Consider the following 9,800-nt stretch of genomic DNA (forward strand, 5'->3'; position numbering starts at 1 on the left):
CCCCCCCCCCCCCCCGCACCCGTTCACAAATTTCATGCACTGGGCCTCTAGTTTAAAATAAGTCAATGATCATAGGGCTTAATTAAATAGGTACGCCTTTTTATGTTCTAGGTACATTATTTGTTGCTAACTCAGCCTCACTTATAGTCCTTCAAAGTGTCCTTAGCATTCAGACAATTATTCCCTTCCCTTTTTAGTTACAGTTGAAGTTTGCCAACCAAAGGAACCCCAGTGTGATCTGCGAGGCAGAAGAGAAGTATACTGTACAGTTAGACTCTAAAGGTGACTGCACATCCACAGAAGGTTCTCAGCATGTACTTGAGAACAACGCACTTTGCTGCTGCACAAGGAGAGAATTGGTGGATGTTGTGGGGTATTCTTGAGAATTGCAGCAGTTTTTCTGTAAGACTTTTTGTGCTGTACACTGAGATCTTCAGTGTCTCCTTTCCTGCCTTTTCAGCTATAGTTTCTTAACCTTGGCTCCCCCAATTATGCTAACAGCCCTTTGAGCCCTAATTCTTATATTAAAATGACAATTTGTGAAACATGTGAGTAGAATATAGGAAATACAGTGGAAGCTGATATTTTCTAGGGGAAATCATTATATATGCTACACCTACTCTATGGAAAGTCACTATAGTCTTAAAACCTTAGAGTTGTCCCAAAATTTCAATCAAAGGAAGAAATCTGAAAAAAGTGGTTAAAATGAGCATTGTTAAGAATAAAAAATAAAATTGTTTAAATTCCTTAAAACAGTTTTCCAAAATAGCTTTTTCCCAAACTGTGTTATACTATTCTGTAGTCAAACAAACTATTTTTCACAGATAATTCACATATGCATTTGAGTCTGCTTGAAGATGTTTCATGGAACTTCTTATTTGGTAAAACCTTTACTTGATGCCAGGTAGGGTAATGATCACTCAATAATGATAGCTATTACTATTAACTAGAGGCCTGGTGCACACAATTTGAGCACAGGTAGGGTCCCCAGGCCTGGCCTGCAACCAGGGCCCATTGGGACCTTCTTGCTGCCAACTGGGGCCTTCCTTCATTTCATGCCGCCCCCTGGTGGTCAGCACACATCATAGCAAGCGATCGAACTCCCGGTCTCCTGGTCGAACTCCCGAAGGGACACTTTACATACTAATCTTTTATATATAGATAGATAGATAGATAGATAGATAGATAATTTGTAAACTGCTTCAAACCAATATAAAAATGAATGACTTTAGGGAAAAAGAAAGGGAGAACAATAAACATTAACTTGAGTACTTCTTTAATGAACAATTTCTTTCCCCCCCCCAGAGATTTCCTGTAGTTGAGTTTGTCCTGGTTTATGCAAAAGAGGATCATTTAAACTCTAACTTATGATCAAATTTAGGATATTATATTTTTACCCAAAAAAAGTGTTGGGTATGCTGCACTTTTGGCACTAGAATGGCTTATTTAATTTTGTTTTCATTACATTTTTGTTCATGGTTCATTGTTTCCAAAAATTATCTCTGCTTTTAAGAGTTAATAAAGTAAATGCCCACAACAAGCCATAAAATAAATCACTGCAAAGATCAAGAAAAATATATTTCCCACTCTGGGTTGTTCATTTAGATCCAAACTATGTGATTCATAACATTGGAAATGGAAATACCATATATTTTTTGCAAACATGTCTTTTTCAAGATGAATCAGAACCCTAGGCACAGGGTCCTTTTTGCAGAAAATATATAACAGTTTTTCTTCTGCCTTTCCTTTGTGCTGAGCAAGTACTTTCTAAAAGCACTTGAAATCCATATTCATACTCACAGTACTTAGTACAGAGCACATGACACAAACAACAACAAAACATAGAGAGGGAAAGAAACTGTTTACCAGATAGAATATGGAATTTACTTAATGAATCCCTAGGTGTGGAGGCCGTGTGTGAGCGAGGGATGTGAGGTCTGTGTTCTCTTCATTACTTCCCCATGTTTTACTCTGACAGTTGAAGCATCTACATTGGCCTTAGGCAAATATTGAAGTATGTCAGGTTTATTTTCTCCATGATTCTGCCAACCCCCTCCTCCTTGTATTGTTTCTCTCTACTTTCTCCTTAAAAATCATGATTCCACAGTTGCTTTCACACTTCTCAGGGACACTCAGATTGTGATTCTTGACCCTTGATAATCCTGCACAGCCTACCATATATAAAAAGAGACAGGAGTTATCATCCCTAAAAATGTGGATTGTCTGTAATCCCCATGCAAACTTTTAAATTCCCTGGTTGTTGTTTTTTTCTGCAAACATGTACAGATTTGATCAAGTTTTACAATGGCTTTCTGCATTATCCTCTTGAGACATTAGACTCTAAGGCACATTGGCCAAAACCCAACAGAATATACCATATTCTGTTCTGAACTAGAGCAGGGTCATCTCTGAGACTTTCAGCTTTCTGATGTCAGAGATTTTACCATCAACATCCTTGTTTACCCCTGCCCCCCATTATCTCCAATAGTGTTTGGGGAATAGCAGGTAATCAAATAAATATATATGGAATCAATATGAATTTAAAATAATTAAATATATTCTTACAAAGATTTAGAGGAAACAGATACTCTTTTTAAAAAAATATATATATTTTATTGATTTTTTACAGAGAGGAAGGGAGAGATAATTAGAAACATCGATGAGAGAGAAACATCAATCAGCTACCTCCTGCACACCCCCTACTGGGGATGTGCCCGCAACCAAGGTACATGCCCTTGACCGGAATCGAACCTGGGACCTTTCAGTCCGCAGGCCAACACTCTATCCACTGAGCCAAACCAATTAGGGCAAAACAGATACTTTTTTGACATCTGTCATCAAGATTCATTTTGATAATTTTCAAACTATTCTTTGACTGTTTTACTGGTCAATTTCAGACTGTCAGAACTTACAACTGTGGTGATTGATTCACAGACATTTCCAAATGCCCGTCAGTCCTCCTGCAACATTTCACCCCACTGTGCCCGTCAGCCCTGATTTCCCCTGGACCTCACCCTGCTTCTTCCTTCCTTTTTATGAGGTACGTGAACTGCCTTCTGCACTCATTCTTTGCGGTGTTCCATTTATTTGCTTCTGGGAAATTCTGTGTTCATTTGGCATCAGCACAAAAAAAAATAGAACACAATGAGGTGGACCACATGATAAATAGTTCTGCAGTTAATGACATGTCTCATGTGAAGCATTGGACATTATGTTGTGCTGTCTGTGAGGGCACAATCTCAAGGGGAATTGCTACTCTGAAGGGCAGTTAATAAATATGGATACAGTGTTGGCTTCTGCCACAAACTACCATCCCTTCAGGGTATCAAATTCACAGTCGGAGGACACGGTGGGAGGCACTGTGAAGGGGACCATCACTTAAGCGGAGTGTGTCCTTGTTTTCCTTGGGAAAAAAGGATTTCCAGGAAGTTTGATAAGATTGCCATTTCCTGTCTCACTGTCATGACGAACGTAGGGAGATACCATCCCGGATGCAGGTGTCCAGGTCAAAGGAAATAAAAGGGAAGTTCAAAAGCACTCCTCCCATAGTGGCTGATCTTACATCAGTATTAGTAACTCCTGGGAGGGGTCTATGTGAGCATATGCGGGAAATTAGTCAAAACCTACGTTTCATGCCACACAAACAAAATAGAATAAGAACAAAAAGAAAAGCATTTCTCCAAAAAGTGCATTTATATTTAACAATATTGTGGTGTTTACTTAAAAACGTGTTAAATGGATAGATCTCATGTAAAGTATTACACACACACACACACACACACACACACACACACACACACGAGAGCAGGAGGAAACTTTTGGAGGTGATGGATTTGTCTACTATCTTGAGTGTGGTAATGGTTTCATGTGTGTATGTGTAGGTCCAAACTCATCAAATTGTATAGATAAAATGTGTGCAGCTTCTCTGTATATCAATTACAATTTAGTAAAGTTATTTTAAAGAGTATTTATAAAGAAATTCAAAACAACTTTTTATTTTTAAAATATTGATTTTTTTGGAAATAATTTCAAACTTACTGAAAAGTAGCAAGAATAACGCAAAGAACACCTGTGTACCATAAATCCACAGAACCTTTTAAAGTTTCATTTCAATTATGTCCTTTACAATAAAAGCATTGAAGCCAGGATTATACATGTACCCAATTTTCATATCTTTCTAGTCAGCTTCATTCAGGAACATTCTCAATCTTTGATTTCATGACCTTCACAGTTTTCTAGATTTCAGGACTGTCATTTTTGTAGATTATTTGGCCAGTGGAAACCCTTTAGAACTGACTTCTGGATACTTTTATAATATTCCCATTTTTCTTTGAGTTCTTCCCCACTTTACCAACAAGGTATTTATTTCTAGGACATATTGTACTCGTTTTTTTGTTCCAGCCCTGAATTCAGTTATTTCTCTTTCAGTCTTTGATCTTTTTTTAGTTGAGAGTGGTATTTAAAAGTTGAGAAGTTAAATGAACACTGGGTGTGTTCATTATTCATGCAGTGTTGCAATGCTAAAGTCTTCCAATATTTGTACCTTCATTTCCTGTCAGTGAGAAACTTAATTTCATTGTCTTTAATATATTTACTTCTTTGATAAGTCCCCTATGTGTGGCTACTCTTATCTATAAGACTGTTCTCACCACCTATTACTGGCCACCCTCTGGCCATACTCTCTGCCTCATTCCACATAAACCCTATGCCTGCCATCACTACTATCTCTGCCTAAGTCTTTTGGAGGAGAAAGAGGAGAGGTGAGGTGAAGAAAGAATTAAAGATAGAAAGAAGAGGGGAGAGGATTGGAGGGGAGAGGAGAGGAGAAGAGAGGAGAGGAGAGGAGAGGAGAGGAGCTTAGACATTGATGTGTTCTTGAGAAGGGGCTCTGTTATACCTGCATCCTGCATCTCCAATCCCCATAAAGTCATGTAGTGTGTATGGGCAGTGATATTGTGTTGGTAAATGTTTAACAGATGACTACCAAAGAAAAAAGTGGTATTTTCCACAATGTTCATATTTTAAACTCCATGTTGTATTGTAGAATAGATTGAAACATTTCAAACTATGTGAGGTTTAGGTAACAAGAACAAAGATATTTTATAATTATTAAACTCTACATTCTTATAAATGAAATTCTGCCTTAGCAAAAATTCTTAAAACATAAAAGTATTTTCTAAAGTACTAGTATATCTGTATATTGAACATATTTGAAGAGAAAAATATAAGTGGATATACCTTATATCCCAGGTTGAATTTCGTAAGTATGACATTTTCTACTTAGAACTTTTATACTACATATTATAAAACTATAAAATCATCTTTGAATCTTATTTGTCCAAGAAACATATTATCAAAACCTCAACATTTATCTGTAACCTTAGTTTTTGATGATTCTATTATCTTACCACTGGCAAGGTCTTAGAAATAATGACACATTCACTAGTCTTTAGAAGACATATGATGAGCCCCAGCTCGAGTCTGATCTGTCAGTGAACTAAATATAAAAGGAATGCTTCATAAAGTGCCATTTAGATTCCAGTGTAATAGAGATGTAATGCATATGTCAAGTTATTGAGTTGTCAACTTAAATAGAAGCCAGTGTGTCATCCAGTAATTATTGCTATTTAGGCCTAAGGCATTAGTGTTAATATTAGCATGTGGAGTGTTAACTATGCAAAGTACAGAAGGGAAAAGAAAAGATTATATGAAGTAAACCCTAAAGAACTCATTATGTTACTAAAGTCCACAATCTATCCTTTAGATACATGCAGATATTTTTAAATGAGAAACATTCTCATAAGGATATACCAACCCACCCCAACTTTGGGGGGAAAAAAGACAACCAGGTGCAACCATTTACCTGTAATTTTAGAAAAATTTTAGTAAATTACCATTATTCTCTGTAGGTAAAATGCTTGTGAACATCACCATAAGTCTATTTGAAATAAAATTTGGGGGGGGGGGTCAGATACTAGTTGCAATGATTTATTGACTGATTTTGGTGAGTGTATGTTTTTTTAAAAATCCCTAGAATCAAGTTTTATATTTAACTGATATTTAAAACATAAAACGTATCCCTATAGAACTCTCTTGCAGCTCTACACCTGCAAATCAAGTTCATGTTTATGTACATTATGTACATGTTTTACATTCATATATTCAATTGTAAATATTAGGTCCCTCTTAGTAGTAGTGTATCTAATTTAAAAGCACAGTTTATTTTCAAGGTCACTGCTTCAAAATGATTAAAACCTGTTGTTTGTAAGTGTATTTTACATATAAGCTGTCAAAAAAGAGAGAGAGAATAAAAAATACCCCCACACTCAGCATCCTTTCTGGCCCATTCCTAAAGAACATTAAGTAATAAAAGGGTCCATGTGAAGATTAAGATAAAATCAAGCAGGGACACCACAGCCTTTCCTAATTCCCTTTGCAGACACCAGAGTCAGCAGAAAAGACTGGACTATTTCCAAATCCCTTTGAAAGCACACACTGTCTAGAGCAGAAGGCATCTTTACATGAACAGACACCCGCACACACATGCCACCATCCCACCCTGGACTGAATTGTATACTAATGGATCAAAACCACACAGTGCAGAGCCACATCCTTTTAAAGGAAGGACCCTGTATATTTACCAGTAAGCAATACGAGGCAAAAAGGAGCCAGACCCAGACTCTAAGCAGTCAGATGCTGTTAGATTTCCTCCTTGGATGTTGGCCATATTGTAGTGCATGCTCTCTACCAGCTCACCTTTGCCTTCCCTTTCCTTCAAGGTTCAACTCAACCATATTCTCCTCCAGGAAACCTCCCCTTTCTGCAACTCCCAACATCTCCCTAAGCACCTTCTTTTGTTTTATCATAGTGTTTTCGGTATGTTGTCCCCTCTTTGGGAACAACTATCACTTCTGCTTAAATGCATATCTCTCTCACTAGACTACAAATTCCACCAGTGCTGTGTCAGTATCTTATGTTTTTCTTCCCAATGCCTATCACATGGGCAATAGTTAGACCAAAGATCAGATTTAAGGCTGTAGCTTTTCTCTTAGTCTTTACTGTAAAAAAGGCCTTTATGTTCCAATCAGGTTTAGCTAGTTTCCCCTCCTTAGAGAAGTAGTGGGGGGGATTAAAATCAATCTTCATTTTTATTGCCTTCCCTCCTATTCCTTTATGAAAACACTAAACCACATAAAAAGACCTAAAGAAGTTGTAACTACAAGTTTGAACTTAATTGGAGATTGCAATTTGGAGATTTTCTTTTTAAGGAAAAAAATTAGAAGCTTCCCTCAGGCAATCCCTGCCTACTGATTTCCTGACATTTAAAACTCTTTTGTAGCAATAGATACGTTTGTTTATTCCACACCACTAAAAAGATGTTGAAGATACAAAAGATTAAAATGCAAATAGCTTGGATAAATAGCCAGGTTATGGTTACTGTACTTCCACTTGATGTAAAATTGTGTGGTAATATATGAGTTCTAGGTTTGATAGGGAAAATGAGGATAAAGTAGATTCTGGGTTTTTAAAGGAAGAAATAGTTCCACAAAGAAGCAGTTAGGGTGGGTCAGAGACATTTTTGTCTAATCATGCTTACTCTTAGCTGAGTACGGACAAATCAACATTATGGTCAGAGATATTTCCTATTTTCCATTAGTTTTCAGTGCCAGAGTCCATGAGGGCTAGAGAAAGGATATTTAAGATCCATCACATGGATAGAATAACTCTAATTTTATATTAATTGTTTCTAATATTATTTTATCCCATTATTATGCAACATTTCCTTTAATTGGAAGCCCAAAAGTACAAATTAATAGTCATTGATGGACATTCTTTGTTTTAGCCTCTAGAGACCCAGGAGCGCTATCGCGCTCCTCCTGCAGTGTCACTATTAGATGCTAGTAGTTCACTCTTTATTGACAGATGGCACCCAAGTGCAGATAACTTATGATGCCGAATGTTTGTAGTTCTAAAATTGACCACAGGCATTTATCTGCCTAATTTTTTACAGGTACTACGATTTTATGAAGTTTACTACTTTTATTACATTATGTTTTGTTCAAATTTTTTCTACTAGTATTTTATAATACAATCAGCAAACAATATATGTCAAAGATGAAAATGTAGTAAAGGTTTCCTTAAGTTTTTGAATATGTAACTTCATTTACTTGTGATTCATAATTTTTTTCCTAAACTGCTGTGAAATCAGCAAAAATGCCTTGGCAATTTTAGCATAGTTCCTAGGATATTGGTTGGCACTCAAAGGGTTAGGGCTTATCTCAGATAGATTATGCAGTAAACCTTTTGTGTCTTTACCTAACACTTCTTTTGATGTAAAAATATTTTTATTGCTTCACAACTTAGAATTTGGTAAACAAATATATCAGAATTTTGCATACATATTCATTAGATTAATCTATAATAGCCTTTTTAGTGTCATGTGTTTCCTTATAAAAATTATGTTGATGTTACAAAATAAAATGAGGAACTTTCTCTATAGCTGGAAAAAAGTTTTAGTAACATTGTAATTATATTTTTCTTAAAGGTTTAACACCTTTTTTTTAATAATAATGCTCATGTCTTCTTTTTTTAAAAACTTCCTCTTGAGCCAGTTTTGGTCATTTTATAAATTCATATGTTTTCCTGTATTTCAGGTTCATTACTGTAACAGCATGTAGTAGTCTCGATTTTTTAAAGTCACTTCCTTATCTATGTTTAGGTACTTTTTATTTTATATGTATGTTCTCTCTCTGTTACCCTTATTAGACCTTGAAAAGAATGATCTGTATCTGTTTTACTGGTATTTTGGGAGAACAAAGTTTTAGATTTTATTCTTCTATTATATTCTTCTATTTTCATTTTATTAATTTTAGACTTCAGCTTTTCAAATTCCTTTTTCTAGGTTTAACAATGAAATTTGAAGGAATATTATTAGAAACAAAATAATTATTATGTTCTATAATTGGAATATGATAGCTAATATTTAAAGATTTAGACTTCATGACTAAGATACTAAATCATCTTTTATATAATTTATTGAGGTAAAAACATTTATATCAAATATTCTGTAAGTCATTGAATAATAATAAATCAAGAAAAATTAAAGAAGCATAAACTTTTGCAGGTCAGTAACTTAAAAAAATTGATCATCAGTATGGCAAAACTGCAGCTTTAAAAAAGAATAATGCAGACATACATCACCTCAAATGTTCTCATCTTGATTGACTTATTTGTCATAAAGGAGTTCAAATGCCAATGCAAAGGTTAATCTGCTAGGCCCCTTTATTAAAAAATATAAAGTGACATCCCTTGACCTGCCCTTGGCTTCTTGTATGACAAGAATGTGTGAAAGATGCAACAGAAAAAAAGGAGAGGAGAGCTAAGAAGAGGAAGGATGGGAAAGCATTTTACAATTCACCACAATCTCAATGCCATTTTCTAATATTAATCCCTTTCCCACTATTTCCTCATAAAAACACCATATCCCTTCTTCTTCCCCCTACAAATTATAACCAAACCATACTCATATAAAATTATCGACTTTGGAATTACTGCAATTTCTATTTGCATAATCTTCTTTCCTTTATGTCATTAAAATTATATTGGAATTTGGAAAATTTATTAAGGTATAATTTAAATACCATAAAATCCATTTCTTGCAGATGTATAATTCAATAATATTTAGTTAATTGACACAATTGTGCATCACTTCATCTGATTTTAAAACATTTTATCACTCCAAAAATTCCTTCAAGCCTTTTTGCTGTAAATATTTCTTCTCATCTTCAGTCAGGAGAGAT

The 9,800-nt window shown here is 35.3% G+C and overlaps 1 long non-coding RNA gene across 1 annotated transcript in view; it reads right to left on the minus strand.

Moving 5' to 3' along the window:
- The window catches only part of LOC106723677, a 17,454-nt gene that overhangs the window by 5,723 nt on the left and 1,931 nt on the right, over nt 1-9,800 (minus strand). Inside the window, exon 2 of the long non-coding RNA XR_001359379.1 lies at nt 6,792-6,797. This is a non-coding gene — a long non-coding RNA (uncharacterized LOC106723677). The remainder of the gene's footprint in view (nt 1-6,791; nt 6,798-9,800) is intronic.

The sequence above is a fragment of the Myotis brandtii genome, unplaced genomic scaffold (assembly GCF_000412655.1).
Source record: "Myotis brandtii unplaced genomic scaffold, ASM41265v1 scaffold621, whole genome shotgun sequence".
Classification (NCBI taxonomy): domain Eukaryota; kingdom Metazoa; phylum Chordata; class Mammalia; order Chiroptera; family Vespertilionidae; genus Myotis; species Myotis brandtii.